This window comes from Coregonus lavaretus (assembly GCF_964263955.1).
Source record: "Coregonus lavaretus genome assembly, chromosome: 33".
Taxonomy (NCBI): Eukaryota; Metazoa; Chordata; class Actinopteri; order Salmoniformes; family Salmonidae; genus Coregonus; species Coregonus lavaretus.
This window is the reverse complement of record NC_140020.1, coordinates 33,723,028-33,741,192: the sequence shown is the minus strand read 5'-3', so window position 1 is coordinate 33,741,192 and position 18,165 is coordinate 33,723,028. Positions and strand designations below refer to the sequence as shown.

At 49.7% G+C, this 18,165-nt stretch overlaps 2 long non-coding RNA genes across 2 annotated transcripts; both read right to left on the bottom strand.

Moving 5' to 3' along the window:
• Positions 1–780: 780 nt before the first annotated feature.
• LOC311108542 lies at positions 781–1,667 on the bottom strand. The gene is made up of 2 exons (XR_014610519.1): positions 1,084–1,667; positions 781–1,000 (listed from the first exon to the last, which is right to left on the bottom strand). It is a non-coding gene; the product is annotated as an uncharacterized lncRNA (long non-coding RNA).
• Positions 1,668–5,646: 3,979 nt separating this feature from the next.
• On the bottom strand, positions 5,647–6,105 carry LOC311108298. The gene is made up of 2 exons (XR_014610504.1): positions 5,950–6,105; positions 5,647–5,866 (listed from the first exon to the last, which is right to left on the bottom strand). It is a non-coding gene; the product is annotated as an uncharacterized lncRNA (long non-coding RNA).
• Between the last annotated feature and the right edge of the window lie 12,060 nt (positions 6,106–18,165).

Genomic DNA, 18,165 nt, shown 5'->3' with positions numbered 1-18,165 from the left:
AGCATGACAATGACCCAAAACACACGGCCAAGGCAACAAAGGAGTGGCTCAAGAAGAAGCACATGAAGGTCCTGGAGTGGCCTAGCCAGTCTCCAGACCTTAATCCCATAGAAAATCTGTGGAGGGAGCTGTGGAGGGAACATTTTTGACATGCGTTTTTCTGGATGCTTTTGTTGTTATTCTGTCTCTCACTGTTCAAATAAACCTACCATTAAAATTATAGACTGATCATGTCTTTGTCAGTGGGCAAATGTACAAAATCAGCAGGGGATCAAATACCTTTTTCCCCTCACTGTATGTCCAACACGTGGGGACCTACTTTGACCTCTGGCTCAGGAAGTCCAACAGCCACAAAACCAGCCCCACATCTAAGGAGAAGTCCCTACGTGCCAGAGACTCAAGCTCATTGCTTGTCGCAACTCCCCAGTGAATTCCCTTACTTAGATGGGTTTGTTGTTAACAATAAAACCGACGCGTGCGCAACTATGGGGAAAACAGACAGGGTTGCTTAGATTGTTTTCAACATGTAAACTACACTGCTCAAAAAAATAAAGGGAACACTTAAACAACACAATGTAACTCCAAGTCAATAACACTTCTGTGAAATCAAACTGTCCACTTAGGAAGCAACACTGATTGACAATACATTTCACATGCTGTTGTCCAAATGGAATAGACAACAGGTGGAAATTATAGGCAATTAGCAAGACACCCCCAATAAAGGACTTGTTATGATTTAACTGGATAGAACCCAAATGCAGACAAGTACACCAAGCCAGAGAAGTTTTAACAGGTTTATTATAATGTTCAATAGTCCAGGTTTCCAATAAATGGGGAAGAGCAAGTCCAGGTTACAGGGAGGGTAACAGATCCAGGTCAGGGCAGGTGTGGTACCGTAATGTCCTAGTGTCCGTGGTGAGTCCAAAGGAGAGGTCCGATAGTGGAGAGCAGGATGGTGGTGGCAGGAGTGAAGCGGAGGCAGGAGTCAGGTTCCAAATATCTGTGGCACAGGAGAAAAAGTAAATAGACAGGCCAAAAACACAAGAGCGAAAACAGACAGGTTGAGTCGGCAGCGAGACTAACATGGTTGTCTTGACTATGATCTGACGATGAGTGGCAAGTTTGACCGGGTCTTAAAGGGCTGAGGTGATTATGGTGAATGAGCTGCAGCTGGAACCCTGACTCCCGCACACCAGACTTCACTCCTGCAATCAATGACAAACAGAGGGGAGGGGAAGAGCAGAGAGAGAGCTACCTAGCAGCAGTAGGCCTAACAGTACCCCCCCCTCTACGGACGCCACCTGGCGGCCGACAGGGTTTATCGGGATGTAACCGATGAAATTCACGGACCAGAGCAGGATCCACAATGAAGCTCCTGGGCACCCAGGAACGTTCCTCAGGACCATAACCCTCCCAATCCACCAGGTAATGGAAACCACGACCCCGGCGGCGAACATCCAGAAGTCGCCGGACAGTGTAGACAGGACCCCCACCCACGATCCTGGGCGGAGGAGGGGGACGAGAGGGCGGGCACAGAGGGCTGACAGACACAGGCTTGATCTGGGATACATGAAAAGTGGAATGAACCCGTAGGGAGGCAGGAAGCTGTAGCTTAACCGCGCAGGGGTTAACAATAGACAGTATCTTGAACGGTCCTATAAAACGTGGCGCCATCTTCTTAGATTCTACTTTCAATGGAAGATCACGTGACTTAAGCCATACCTCTTGACCAGGAGAGTAACCGGGAGCCTGGGACCGGTGACGGTTGGCTTGCCTCTGCATGTACGACGAAGCTCGGGACAGAGCTACCCTGGCCTTCCTCCAGACCTTGAAGCAGCGGCGCATGTGGGACTGCACCGAGGGTACCGCCAGTTCCCTCTCTTGAGAAGGGAACAGGGGAGGTTGATAACCCAGAGCACACAGAAAGGGAGACAAACCAGAGGAAGCGTTAGTCAAGGTGTTATGAGCATATTCCACCCAGGGGAGCATGGAGCTCCAGGACCCAGGGTTAGACCCTGTGACACAGCGGAGAGCGGTCTCCATCTCCTGGTTCGCTCTCTCGGCTTGCCCGTTGGTCTGGGGGTGATATCCAGAGGACAGGCTGGATGTGATGCCCAAAGCTTTACAGAAAGCTTTCCATACCTGGGAGACAAACTGGGGACCCCTGTCGGAGACAATATCAGTGGGCAGACCATGAGAGCGGAACACATGTTCAACCAAAATATCAGCCGTCTCTCTGGCAGTGGGCAGTTTAGGTAGGGCCAAAAAATGAGCAAACTTAGAAAAACGATCAATCACAGTAAGAATGACAGTCTTTCCAGACGAGGGGGGAAGTCCAGTGACAAAATCCAAAGCAATGTGGGACCAGGGCCGGCTGGGTATTGGCAGAGGTCGTAGATGACCAGCGCTGGCCTGGGTGGAGTTCTTACTTCGTGCACAGACCGTACAAGCAGCAATGAAGGCTCGAGTGTCCGCCTCCATCCTGGGCCACCAGAACTTCCGTTGCACAAAGTCAAGGGTCCGAGTAACTCCAGGGTGACAGGTAAGGGGAGACGAGTGAGCCCACTGAAGTACCTGGGAGCGAACAGACTCAGGGACAAACAACCGGTTAGGAGGACCGCTCCCAGGGTCAGCTTGATGATGTTGAGCCTGTCTAACAATCCCTTCGATGTCACATGTAATGGCCGCAATACTGCAGGTAGGAGGCAAGATGGGTTCAGGGTTACTAACAGTATCAACAGCAGAATGAACACGAGACAGGGCGTCAGGCTTGACGTTGCGTGACCCAGGACGGTAAGACAGAGAAATTGAATCTCCCAAAAAATAGTGCCCACCTGGCTTGACGGGGATTGAGCTGCTTAGCTGACTGGATGTATGCCAGATTCTTGTGATCCGTCCAAACGATGAAGGGTTGTTCCGCCCCCTCCAACCAATGCCGCCACTCCTCGAGAGCCAGCTTAACGGCGAGCAGTTCACGATTGCCAACATCATAATTCCTCTCTGCCTGAGAAAGCTTCCGTGAAAGAAAAGCACAGGGATGCAGTTTGTTATCTTCAGGAAAACGTTGTGACAAAACCGCACCTACCCCAGTGTCGGATGCATCCACCTCCACGACAAACTGGCGGTCTGGGTCCGGCTGCATCAGAATGGGAGCCGAGGCGAAGCGATGTTTCAGTTCTTCGAACGCTGATTCGGCCCCTTCATTCCAAGCGAACGGTAGTGAGATGGAGGTGAGAGCGGTGAGTGGTGCCGCAATGCGGCTGTAGTCCTTGATGAACCTCCTGTAGAAGTTCGCAAACCCCAGGAATCGTTGAAGTTGTTTGCGGGTGGAGGGGGCTGGCCAGTCCGTGACTGCAGAGATCTTAGCTGGGTCCATCCGCAACTCCCCCTGAGCGATTATGTAACCCAAAAAAGAGGTCTCAGACACATGAAATTCACATTTCTCCATCTTCACAAATAGTTTGTTCTCCAACAACCTTTGCAACACCTGGCGCACATGTAGTTCATGTTCCTGGGAGGACTCTGAGAAAATCAGGATATCATCCAGATAGACAAAAACAAAACGATTCAACATGTCCCGAAGGACATCATTCACGAGTGCCTGAAAAACAGCAGGGGCATTAGACAAACCAAAAGGCATGACCAGATACTCAAAATGTCCCAAGGGTGTGTTGAAGGCAGTCTTCCATTCATCACCTTTACGAATGCGCACCAGGTGATACGCATTTCGTAGATCCAGTTTCGTAAAGATGGTAGCACCATGAAGGAGGGGAAAAGCAGAATTAATCAAAGGCAGAGAATACTTGTTCTTAATGGTGATGTTGTTAAGTCCACGGTAATCAATACAGGGTCTGAGGGTCTTATCCTTTTTAGCAACAAAAAAGAATCCCGCTCCTACCGGTGACGAGGAAGGACGAATAATACCTGCCCCCAAGGAGTCCCGAATGTAGTTCTCCATAGCCTCCGTCTCCGGGCGGGAGAGATTGTACAGGCGACTGCTGGGGAGCGGGGCTCCTGGCTGGAGGTCAATGGCGCAGTCGTAAGGCCGGTGAGGAGGAAGGGAAGTAGCTCTGTGTTTGCAGAAAACGGATGCCAGGTCATGATACACGTCAGGGACAGCAGAAAGATCCATGGACTCCAGTGGAGGTTGAGGCACAGTACTGGCAGGAGTCTGAGCAGAACACAAGCAATTCACATGACAAAATGTGCTCCATGAAACAATTCTACCTGTCACCCAATCAATGTGTGGATTGTGTCTTATGAGCCAGGGGATACCAAGGACCAGGGGGGTCTGTGGGCAGTCGATAATATGGAATTGAATGTTCTCCTGATGATTTCCCGACACTCTAAGACAAACAGGAACAGTCTGATGGGTAATACGGGTCAACAATTGTCCATTTAGACCCTTAGCCTGCAGCGGACAGTCCATAGGAACAGTCTCCAAATCCATTTGTTGAGCCCACTCTCTATCCAAAAAGCTTTCGTCAGCACCAGAGTCAACCAGCGCACTAACAGAGAAATTCTGGGACTGCCACTGGAGGGATGCCTGGAGCAGAATGCGGGGAGAAGAGGAAGAATCCGCTGCTCGGCTCACCAAAACTTCTCCCATTAATGATGAGCCGGCCTTTTTCCCGGACGAACTGGGCAGGAAGGAACGAAATGACCAGCCTCTCCACAATACAGGCAGACCCGAGCCTGAATACGACGTGCACGCTCCTCTGAGGACAACCGTGCACGACCCACCTCCATGGCTTCGGGTTCAGTGCTCCTCGTATCGACTCGGGAAGACCCGGCTTTCTCCGTAGGGAAGATGCGGGGAAGAGTTTGTTGACGACAGACAGGTTGCTTGGAACTAACACTCCTCTCCCGGCGGCGCTCCCGAATCCGATTATCCAACCTGATGGTGAGTGAAATAAGATTATCCAGCGTAGACGATTCATCATATGACACCAATTCATCTTTTAAAGTCTCAGACAAAGCATTGATGAACACTCCTTGTAATGCCTCGTCATTCCAACCACTCACTGCCGCTAAAGTCCGAAACTCCACTGCCATCTCCGCCACACTGCGAGCCCCCTGCTGAAGGGAAAACAACCGTTTCGCAGCCTCCTTGCCTCGTACGGGGTGGTCAAAAACCTTCCTCATCTCAGTGGTGAAGGCAACGTAAGCGTTGCAAATGTCCGACTGACTCTCCCAGACCGCGGATCCCCAGGCACGAGCGGAACCGCTCGTAGAGTTGATAAGGTAGGCAATACGGGCTCTTTCTGAGGCGTAGGTGAGGGGCTGTTGTTCAAACACTAACGAGCATTGAGTCAAAAAATCGCCACAGGTTCCCATGTTCCCGTCATAGCGCTCTGGAGCAGGAACAAAGGGCTCTCTGATCTGGGCTGAAGGGGTAGTAAGGGCAGACACTTGATTGGTGAGTAATTGAACCTGATTAAGCAGCACCTGACTGTCCTCAGCAATCGTCTTAAACAGGGTATCATGTTGGCCAAGTAAAATGCCCTGATTGGCTATGGCAGTCCAAATTTGAGTGCACTCTGGTGTGGTATCCGAGCTACTGTCTGCTGGGTTCATATTGGTCAGATCATACTGTTATGATTTAACTGGATAGAACCCAAATGCAGACAAGTACACCAAGCCAGAGAAGTTTTAACAGGTTTATTATAATGTTCAATAGTCCAGGTTTCCAATAAATGGGGAAGAGCAAGTCCAGGTTACAGGGAGGGTAACAGATCCAGGTCAGGGCAGGTGTGGTACCGTAATGTCCTAGTGTCCGTGGTGAGTCCAAAGGAGAGGTCCGATAGTGGAGAGCAGGATGGTGGTGGCAGGAGTGAAGCGGAGGCAGGAGTCAGGTTCCAAATATCTGTGGCACAGGAGAAAAAGTAAATAGACAGGCCAAAAACACAAGAGCGAAAACAGACAGGTTGAGTCGGCAGCGAGACTAACATGGTTGTCTTGACTATGATCTGACGATGAGTGGCAAGTTTGACCGGGTCTTAAAGGGCTGAGGTGATTATGGTGAATGAGCTGCAGCTGGAACCCTGACTCCCGCACACCAGACTTCACTCCTGCAATCAATGACAAACAGAGGGGAGGGGAAGAGCAGAGAGAGAGCTACCTAGCAGCAGTAGGCCTAACAGGACTGGTTTTGCAGTTGGTGACCACAGACCACTTCTCAGTTCCTATGCTTCCTGGCTGATGTTTTGGTCACTTTTGAATGCTGGCGGTGCTTTCACTCTAGTGGTAGCATGAGACGGAGTCTACAACCCACACAAGTGGCTCAGGAATTGCAGCTCATCCAGGATGGCACATCAATGCGAGCTGTGGGAAGAAGGTTTGCTGTGTCTGTCAGTGTAGTGTCCAGAGCATGGAGGCGCTACCAGGAGACAGGCCAGTACATCAGGAGACATGGAGGAGGCCGTAGGAGGGCAACAACCCAGCAGCAGGACTGCTACCTCCGCCTTTGTGCAAGGAGGAGCAGGAGGAGCACTGCCAGAGCCCTGCAAAATGACCTCCAGCAGGCCACAAATGTGCATGTGTCTGCTCAAACGGTCAGAAACAGACTCCATGAGGGTGGTATGAGGGCCCGACGTCCACAGGTGGGGGTTGTGCTTACAGCCCAACACCGTGCAGGACGTTTGGCATTTGCCAGAGAACACTAAGATTGGCAAATTCACCACTGGCACCCTGTGCTCTTCACAGATTAAAGCAGGTTCACACTGAGCACGTGACAGATGTGACAGAGTCTGGAGACGCCGTGGAGAACGTTCTGCTGCCTGCAACATCCTCCAGCATGACCGGTTTGGCGGTGGGTCAGTCATGGTGTGGGGTGGCATTTCTTTGGGGGGCCGCACAGCCCTCCATGTGCTCGCCAGAGGTAGCCTGACTGCCATTAGGTACCGAGATGAGATCCTCAGACCCCTTGTGAGACCATATGCTGGTGCGGTTGGCCCTGGGTTCCTCCTAATGCAAGACAATGCTAGACCTCATGTGGCTGGAGTGTGTCAGCAGTTCCTGCAAGAGGAAGGCATTGATGCTATGGACTGGCCCGCCCGTTCCCCAGACCTGAATCCAATTTAGCACATCTGGGACATCATGTCTCGCTCCATCCACCAACGCCTCGTTGCACCACAGACTGTCCAGGAGTTGGCGGATGCTTTAGTCCAGGTCTGGGAGGAGATCCCTCAGGAGACCATCCGCCACCTCACCAGGAGCATGCCCAGGCGTTGTAGGGAGGTCATACAGGCACGTGGAGGCCACACACACTACTGAGCCTCATTTTGACTTGTTTTAAGGACATTACATCAAAGTTGGATCAGCCTGTAGAGTGGTTTTCCACTTTAATTTTGAGGGTGACTCCAAATCCAGACCTCCATGGGTTGATACATTTGATTTCCATTGATAATTTTTGTGTGATTTTGTTGTCAGCACATTCAACTATGTAAAGAAAAAAGTATTTAATAAGATTATTTCATTCATGTTATTTTAGTGTTCCCTTAATTTTTTTGAGCAGTGTATATTCCGTCTCCAATGTTTATTGAAAACATGAAATACATTTGCACAATGAGCACTTGTTGTCTCTCAAATACATCGTTACAGTTGTTGGTTAGCTAGCTAGCGAATTTGAGCCATATTAGCGTTGACATGAAATCGAACAAGATGAAACGAGTCACTTACGTTTCCCCACATGGCAGTTTGTCATTGTCCATTCCTCATTGAATCGTGCACATCGTTTTCGTGACATTGTCAGCTAACCTATCTATTATATGCATGTGTGAACCCTGGAACCCCAAAGAACTTCCGGTGCATTTGAAAAAAGAGTCAGTTGCACAACTGAATTGTGTCTACCACAATTAACCCAACCACTCAGAGTTGCAGGGGGCTGCCTTAATTGACATCATCAGCCTTGCAGAACAGCAGATATTTCCACCTTCCAGATTCGAACCAGTGACCTTTCGGTTACTGGCCCAACACTCTTAATCACTAGACTACCGGCCGCCTAAACAACAGCTGTTCCGTCGTGCTAGTTGCTAAGCTAGCTAACTTAGTGTTGTTGGGGGGGGGGGGTGTCCCTAACATCCAGGGACAAATCTATTTTTGAAAATTAAAGTTGATCGATTTCCCAAATAAGAATCGCAGCAGGCTGCATTGCCTGTATGGATAGTAACGTAAGCTTGATCTGCTAAAAACAACAATGTTAGCTACCTACAGTGCCTTCAGAAAGTATTCACACCCCTTGACTTTTTCCAAATGTATTAAATAGAGGTTTTGTGTCACTGGCCTACACACAATACCCCATAATATCAAAGTGGAATTACAGTGCATTCGGAAAGTATTCAGACCCCTTTACTTCTTCCACATTTTGTTACGTTAAAGACTTATTCTAAAATACCCCATAATGACAAAGCAAAAACATGGTTTTAGAAATTTTAGCAAAGTTCATAAAAATTAAAAGCTGAAATATCACATTGACATAAGTATTCAGACCCTTTACTCAGTATTTTGTTGAAGCACTTTGGCAGCGATTACAGCCTCGAGTCTTCTTGGGTATGACGCTACAAGCTTGGCACACCTGTATTTGGGGAGTTTCTCCCATTCTTCTCTGCAGATCCTCTCAAGCCAGGGCCGGCCCTCCCATTAGGCAAGATTAGGCAACCGGCACTTGAATTTGGGGCGGCATTTTGACAATTGGCTGCCGCCCTACTATCCTTGGTAGCTATGGTGATGTGTGTGTTTATATGGGATTATCCAATTGTGAAACATTAATCAAAATGAATCTGCCAATTAAATGATTGTTTTGTTTTTTATGTTTGTGTATGATGAAGACGATTAGTGATTAAGGCAGTAGCCTAACCTAGCCTGTTAATGTTAGCTAGCTACTACTAGTGGATATAAGTTTAGCTAAAAGTAAGCTATAGAGATTTGAAACAATTTGCTACCATGTCTAAGAGACAGATACTATCAGGAAGAAATGTATCAGCATGCAGCAATGTCCATCAGCCGGTGTGGAGAATGACAAGCCTCCGAGGACAGGCCATTCATTCACCGAGAACAAAGAGCCCCCGTTTGCTGATTCTAGCAGCGAAGAGGGCAAACCTGAGGAGTCCGAGCCATGCACTTCCACTGACGATGACAGCTCTCTGGCTGGACAAGAACAGGTGGTTGCACCAGGCCTAGCCACACTTCCAAACAATGCCGGCGAAGACCCTACTATCTGGCGCCGACGAAGATGGCAGCTCTTAGGAAACTTTGCAGTATTTTGTTTTTTTTATGTTATTATTTTTTACATTATTAGCTCAGAAAGTGTTTTGCATCATTACATACAGCCGGGAAAAACTATTGGATATCAGAGCGGCGGTTACTCACCAACATTACGACCAGGAATATGACTTTCCCGAAGCAGATCCTTTGTTTGCACTCGGAGCGGCCTGCTGGTCCGACTTAGGAGGCGCGCACACCACCCACCGCTTCCAAGTATTCTACTCGTTAATGTTCAATCTTTAGTTAACAAAGTCGACGAGCTACGGGCAAGGATTTCTTTCCAGAGAGACATCAAGGCCTGTAACATACTCTGTTTCACGGAAACATGGCTCTCTTGGGATATTCTGTTGGAATCGGTCCAGCCAGATGGGTTCTCAGTTCATCGCAGACAGGAATAAATATCTGTCCGGGAAGCAGAAGGGCGGAGGTGTGTGTTTCATGATTAACGACTCGTGGTGTAATTGTAGTAACATAGAGGAACTCGAGTCCTTCTGTTCACCCGACCTAGAATATCTCACAATCAAATAATTTTATTCGGTTATAGTCACGGCCGTGTATATCCCCCCTCAAGCCGATACCATGACAGCCCTCAAAGAACTTCACTGGACCTTATGCACACTGGAAACCACATATCCTGAGGCTGCATTTATTGTAGCCGGGGATTTAAACAAAGCAAATTTGAGGACTAGGCTGCCGAAGTTCTATCAACATATCGACTGTTGTACTCGCGCTGCTAAAAGCCTCGGCCATTTCTATTCAAACTTCCGGGATGGTTATAAGGCCCTCCCCTGCCCTCCTTTCGGCAAATCTGACCACGACTCCATTTAGCTTCTCCATTCCTATAGGCAGGAACTCAAACAGGAAGTACCCGTGCTAAGGACTATTCAACGCTGGTCTGACCAATCGGAATCCACGCTTCAAGATAGTTTTGATCACGCGGACTGGGATATGTTCCGGGTAGCTTCCGAAAATAATTTAGATATATACACTGAAACAGTGACTGAGTTTATCAGGAAGTGTATAGGTGATGTTGTGCCCACTGTGACTATTAAAACATACCCTAACCAGAAACCATGGATAGACGGCAGCATTCGCTCAAATCTGAAAGTGCGTACCACCGCATTCAACCATGGCAAGGTGACTGGGAATATGGCAGAATACAAACAGTGTAGCTACTCACTCCGCAAGGCAATTAAACTGGCAAAACATCAGTATAGAGACAAAGTGGAGTCGCAATTCAACGGCTCAGACACGAGACGTATGTGGCAGGGTCTACAGACAATCACGGACTACAAAAAGAAAACCAGCCACGTCGCTGACACCGACGTCTCACTTCCAGACAAGCTAAACACCTTCTTCGCCCGCTTTGAGGATAACACAGTGCCACTGACGAGGCCCACTACCAAGGACTGTGGCCTCTCCTTCTCCAAGGCCAACGTGATTAAGACATTTAAGCATGTTAACCCCCGCAAGGCTTCCGGCCCAGACGGCATCCCTAGCCTATGTAAGAATGCTGTTTATTGACTATAGCTCAGCATTCAACACCATAGTTCCCTCCAAGCTCATCATTAAGCTCGAGGCCCTGGGTCTGAACCCCTCCCTGTGCAACTGGGTCCTGGACTTCCTGACGGGCCGCCCCCAGGTGGTGAAGGTAGGAAACAACATCTCCACTTCGCTGATCCTCAACACTGGGGCCCCACAAGGGTGAGTGCTCAGCCCCCTCCTGTACTCCCTGTTCACCCATGACTGCTTGGCCAAGCATGCCTCCAACTCAATCATCAAGTTTGCAGACGACACAACAGTAGTAGGCTTGATTACCAACAATGACGAGACCGCCTACAAGGAGGAGGTGAGGGCTCTGGGAGTGTGGTGCCAGGAAAATAACCTCTCACTCAACATCAACAAAACAAAGGAGATGATCGTGGACAGCAGAGGGTGCAGACCCCTATCCACTTCGACGGGACCGCAGTGGAGAAGGTGGAAAGCTTCAAGTTCCTTAGCGTACACATCACCGACAAACTGAAATGGTCCACCCACGCAGACAGTGTGGTGAAGAAGGCGCAACAGAGCCTCTTCAACCTCAGGAGGCTGAATAAATTTGGCTTATCACCTAAAACCCTCACAAACTTTTACAGATGCACAATTGAGAGCATCCTGTTGGGCTGTATCACTGCCTGGTACGGCAACTGCCCTGCCCACAACCGCAGGGCTCTCCAGAGGGTGGTGCGGTCTGCCGAACACATTACTGGGGGAAAACTACCCGCTCTCCAAGACACATACAGCACCCAATGTCACAGGAAGGCCAAAAAGATCATCAAGGACATCAACCACCCGAGCCACTGCCTGTTCACTCCGCTATCATCCAGAAGGCGAGGTCAGTACAGGTGCATCAAAGCTGGGACCGAGAGAATGAAAAACAGCTTCTATCTCAAGGCCATCAGACTGTTAAATAGCCATCACTAGCACATTAGAGGCTGCTGCTGCCTATTGAAATCACTGGCCACTTTAAGAAATAGAACACTAGTCACTTTAATAATGTTTACATATCTTGCACTACTCATCTCATATGTATATACTGCATTCTATTCTATAATATTATTCTGTATCTTAGTCCATGCTGCTCTGTCATTGCTTGTCCATATATGTATATATTCTTAAATCCCATTCCTTACTTTTTTGTGTGTATTGGGTATATGTTGTGAAATTGTTAGATATTAATGCACTGTCGGAGCTAGAAGCACAAGCATTTCGCTACATCCGCTATAACATCTGCTAAACACGTGTATGTGACAAATAAAATTTGATTCGATTTTGATTTGATATCTTGGACCCGGACTCAGATTCGTCGCTCCCCGTCCCCGATGACAGTGGTGGTGCTGCTGCTAAATCCAACTCCTAGACAATAAAAGATCTTGGTGAGTGGCCAAAATATATGAATGGATCTTCACGGGATATGTTAGTGCAGGCTGGACCACATCTGGATAAAGAGGGACATTTCCCAAGAGATGAGGGGCAACTAAAGTTTTCGGTGGCCCACTACAATAGGAGGATGGCGAACGGAGAGAGAGGGGAGAGACCATGTCTTGTCTATTCCAAGCAAAACGATGCAGCCTTCTGTTTTTGCTGCAAACTTTTTTCACACAAGTGCAAATCTGCGCTGGTCAGGGATGGAATCAGAGACTGGAAGAATCTGTGCCACCTCCTCAGCTCGCATGAGACGACACATGATCACCTAGATAGTTTCCAAAGGTGGAAGGAGCTGGAGATCAGGCTGGTGTCCAAGTAAACTATCGATGCCCAAGCCCAACGGGCTATTGACGGAGAGACTCTCCCCTGGCAACAGGTGCTGCAGAGGCTCATAGCCCTGATACGCGTAATGGCCACCCAGAACATTGCATTACGTGGGACCACCGATAGGCTGAACGAGCTAAATAATGGGAACTTTCTGACTAACAGCGCCAGAGAAGATGGCTGCCGTTTTACAGCCCTCTAACCAATTGTACTATTATGTGTGTTTTTCCGCGTTATTTGTAATTTATTTTGTACATAAGTTTTCTGCTATCGTCTCTTATAACCAAAAATAGCTTCTGGATATCAGGACAGCGATTAATCACCTCATATTGGACGAAGATTTTTTCTTCAACGAGGCGGCCGCGAAGGATATCATACAGACACCCGACAAGGCCCAAATCCCCGTCATTCGCGTGAGGAAGAGACTGAGATATCGTGGACATAGATCGGGGTGCCTTGTAAGGATCCGACGGCGAGCGAGTAAACTGCCTCTTCCATCAATCCTATTAGCCAACGTTCAATCATTTGAAAATAAATTGGATGACTTAAGATTACGGTTATCCTACCAACGGGACATTAAAAACTGTAATATCTTATGTTTCACCGAGTCGTGGCTGAACGACGACATGGATTTCACACAGCTAGCGGGCTATACGCTACATCGGCAGGATAGAACGGCTGACTCCGGTAAGACAAGGGGTGGCGGTCTGTGTATATTTGTAAACAACAGCTGGTGCACAAAATCAAATACTAAGGAAGTCTCGAGGTTTTGCTCGCCTGAGGTAGAGTATCTTATGATAAGCTGTAGACCACACTAGGTGGTCCTCTGTAGCTCAGCTGGTAGAGCACGGCGCTTGTAACGCCAAGGTAGTGGGTTCGATCCCCGGGACCACCCATACACAAAAATGTATGCACGCATGACTGTAAGTCGCTTTGGATAAAAGCGTCTGCTAAATGGCATATTATTATTATTATTATTTACCAAGAGAGTTTTCATCTATATTTTTCATAGCTGTCTATTTACCACCACAAACCAATGCTGGCATTAAGATTGCACTGAATGAGTTGTACAAGGCCATAAATCAAAGCTCATCCAGATGCAGCGCTCCTAGTGGCCGGGGACTTTAATGCAGGGAAACTTAAATCCGTTCTACCTAATTTCTACCAGCATGTTAAATGTGCAACCAGAGGGGAAAAAAACTCTAGACCACCTTTACTCCACACACAGAGACACATACAAAGCTCTCCCTCGCCCTCCATTTGGCAAATCTGACCATAACTCTATCCTCCTGATTCCTGCTTATAAGCAAAAACTAAAGCAGGAAGCACCAGTGACTCGGTTAATAAAAAAGTGGTCAGATGACGCAGATGCTAAGCTACAGGACTGTTTTGCTAGCACAGACTGGAACATGTTCCGGGATTCTTCAGACAGCATTGAGGAGTACACCACATCAGTCACTGGCTTCATCAATAAGTGCATCGATGATGTCGTCCCCACAGTGACCGTACGTACATACCCCAACCAGAAGCCATGGATTACAGGAAACATCCGCACTGAGCTAAAGGGTAGAGCTGCCGCTTTCAAGGAACAGGACTCTAACCCGGACGCTTATAAGAAATCCCGCTATGACCTCCGACGAACCATCAAACAGGCAAAGAGTCAATACAGGACTAAGATTGAATCGTACTACACTGGCTCTGACGCTCGTCGGATGTGGCAGGGCTTGAAAACTATTACAGACTACAAAGGGAAGCACAGCCGCGAGCTGCCCAGTGACACAAGCCTACCAGACGAGCTAAACCACTTCTATGCTCGCTTCGAGGCAAGCAACACTGAAGCATGCATGAGAGCACCAGCTGTTCCGGATGACTATGTGATCACGCTCTCCGTAGCCGATGTGAGTAAGACTTTTAAGCAGGTCAACATTCACAAGGCCGCAGGGCCAGACGGATTACCAGGACGTGTACTCCGAGCATGTGCTGACCAACTGGCAAGTGTCTTCACTGACATTTTCAACATGTCTGTCACGGGTTACAAAGCCAGAACCCAGAAGCAGACCAGGACAAGGTGAGTTGAACGGAGGTGAGTATTTATTTAACAGATTCGAAAGCGATGCTGAATAATCCAGGGAACAGAGCGGGCGGCTGAGATGAGTTGGTGGGGGTGCAGTGGCAGGTCCAATAATGGCTCGGCAGCCGCCGACCACCAGGCAGGGGTTGGGTGAACGTTCCGGGTGAGTGACTGCAGATAGAACAAAACGGAGGTAAGTACACACCAAGCCAACAAGGTGCAAAACAACAAAACTAACGCTAGAAGCTCCAAGGCTGATACACTGACAAACATACTGTTCATGGCATACGATCCGGCAGGGAATGGATGTCAGGTCAGAGCTTATGAAGGTGATGATCAGGACCAGGTGTGCAGATCGCTGATGAGATGCAGGGGCGGTTAATCGGGAGATCTCCCGCCTAGCAACGTCGCCCGGCAACCAGGCAGGGAGCGTTCAAGAACCCTCAGGAAACTGGAGATTCCGAGCGGAAAAATGGCAACACAGGCAGGAACCGACTCAGGATGCAGGGTTCATGACAGTACCCCCCCTCCGACGAACGCCACCGGGCGGACTACCCGGAGCGCCAGGATGGAGGCGGTAGAAGTCACGAAGGAGGTCAGCATCAAGGATCTGTCGCCGAGGAATCCAACTCCTCTCTTCAGGACCATACCCCTCCCAGTCCACGAGATACTGGAAACCCCTGCCCCGCTGTCTTGATTCCATAATGCGTCGCACCGTGTAGGCAGGACCACCTCCGATCATCCGAGGGGGAGGAGGAGGAGGCGGAGGGGGCAACAGAGGACTGAGGAGAACAGGCTTGAGGCAGGAGACATGAAAGGTGGGATGGACTCTGAGCGTTCTCGGTAACTTGAGTCGAACTGCAACAGGATTGATCACCTTCTCCACCACAAACGGACCAATGAACTTCGGTGACAGTTTCCTAGACTCAGTCCGTAGAGGAAGATCCCGTGTGGCCAACCAGACCCTATCTCCGATGGTATAGGTGGGAGCAGGAATCCGGCGACGATTCGCCTGGAGCTGATACCGGTCAGAAACTCGAAGGAGGGCCTTTCTGGCCCGATGCCAGGTCCGGTGGCAACGACGAATGTGGGCCTGAACAGAGGGCACCGAGAGATCCTTCTCCTGAGAAGGAAACAAGGGAGGTTGGTAGCCATACAGGCACTGGAAGGGAGACATCCCAGTGGCAGATGTAGGGAGAGTATTGTGGGCATACTCAACCCAAGGCAACTGAGAGACCCAGGAGGTGGGGTTGGAGGAGACAAGGCAGCGTAGCGTGGATTCCATCTTCTGGTTGGCTCTCTCCGCCTGACCATTAGATTGGGGGTGAAAACCAGATGTGAGACTGACTGTAGCTCCAATGGCCAAACAGAAGGACTTCCAGACAGCAGAGGTAAACTGAGGACCACGGTCGGAAACGATGTCACTGGGCAACCCGTGGACCCTGAAAACCTCCCTAACCAGGATCTCGGACGTCTCAGAGGCAGAGGGAAGCTTGGAAATGGGCACAAAGTGGGCGAACTTGCTGAATCTGTCCATGATAGTCAGAACGACCGTGTTCCCCTCAGAAGAGGGCAACCCAGTGACAAAGTCCAGGGCCAGATGCGACCATGGTCGCCGGGGAATAGGGAGGGGGTGAAGTAGTCCAGAGCTGGGCCGATTGGCACTCTTATTCTGCGCACACACTGGACAGGCAGCAACAAACCTCCGAGTATCCTCTCCCATGGCAGGCCACCAAAATCGTCTGCGAAGTAACGCCATCGTCCGAGCCACGCCAGGGTGACAAGCCATCTTGCTGGCGTGGGACCATTGGAGGACAGCAGAACGAACCGACTCAGGCACAAACAACCGACCGGGTGGACCGTTACCGGGACCAGGCTGCGTCCGAAGGGCCGCCATAACCTCCTCCTCAATCTTCCACATAACTGCTCCCACGACACAGTTCCGGGGAAGAATCGTCTCGATCTTGGCCCCACTCTCCTCCGTCTTGGAGAACATCCGGGACAAGGCGTCCGCCTTGCCGTTCTTAGATCCAGGTCGGAACGTCAGGGAAAAATTAAAGCGTCCGAAAAACAAAGCCCACCTGGCCTGACGGGAGTTGAGACGTCTAGCCGATTGCACGTAAGCAAGATTCTTGTGGTCAGTCCAGACAATAAACGGTTGCTCCGCCCCCTCCAACCAGTGGCGCCACTCCTCCAAGGCAAGCTTCACCGCGAGAAGCTCCCGGTTACCCACATCGTAGTTCCTCTCCGCAGACGAAAGACGACGAGAGTAGTAGGCGCAGGGATGGAGTTTACCGTCAGTGGAGCATCGCTGGGACAGGATGGCGCCAACCCCCACATCAGACGCATCCACTTCAACGACGAACTGACGGGCTGTGTCAGGTTGAGAGAGAATCGGTGCGTTGGTGAATCGCCTCTTCAAATCCAGGAACGCTCGATCCGCCTCCGGATTCCAATTGAAGGTCCTGGTACTGGAAGTCAGGGCAGTTAACGGAGCGGCCACACGGCTGTAATCCCGGATGAATCTGCGGTAGAAATTCGCAAACCCCAGAAACCTCTGGAGCTGCAATCTCGTACCGGGCTGGGCCCATTCCAGAACCGCCCTAACCTTCTCCTGGTCCATCCTAATCTCTCCCCTGGAGATGATGTACCCGAGGAAGGATGTAGTGTGGGCGTGAAATTCGCACTTCTCGGCCTTCACGAACAGGCGATTCTCCAACAACCGCTGCAGAACCTGCCTGACATGCTGGACGTGGTTGGAAGGTTCCTTCGAGAAGATCAGAATGTCATCCAGGTAAACAAACACAAAGAGACCGATCATATCTCTCAGGACGTCATTCACCATACTCTGGAATACAGCTGGAGCATTGGTCAGTCCAAACGGCAACCAGGGACAAATCTGGGAGTTTAGCCTCAATCACCTGACTGGGAACCGAATGGGAACAGGCAGTCTTGAGACAGTTAGCATGACAATCAAGGCTCCAACTAGTTACCTTGCCAGTCACCCAATCGAACGTGGGATTGTGTTCCTTCAGCCAGGGGTATCCAAGGACCAAAGGAACATGGGAAGAAGGCAGAATGAAGAATGAGATCACCTCAGAATGATTCCCTGACAACAGCATCTTAACCGGTTCAGTCCTTATCGTGATACGTGCCAGACTACTGCCGTTCAGAGTGGTCGCTTCAATGGCTTCCGGTAATTGCTCCTTGGAAAGCCCCAGCTGTTCCACCACTTCGGCATCAATAAAGCTTCCATCGGCACCTGAATCGACAAAAGCGTTAATCGCTAAGCTCTGATTCCTGTTCATGAGGGTAGCCGGGAAACGGGGTCTGACAGAGGTATTGAGAGGTTGAAACTGGCTCGCTAAAAGTCCTCCCAACCTTAGCCAGCCGAGCAGTTTGACGACCGCCGGGAACAAGTGGAGATGTAATGTCCCGAACTACCACAGTAGAAGCAGCAGTTGGTCTTACGTCTATGTTGGCGCTCCTCCTTGGTTAACCCGTGCCGCCCCACTTGCATGGGTTCAGAATCGGGACGC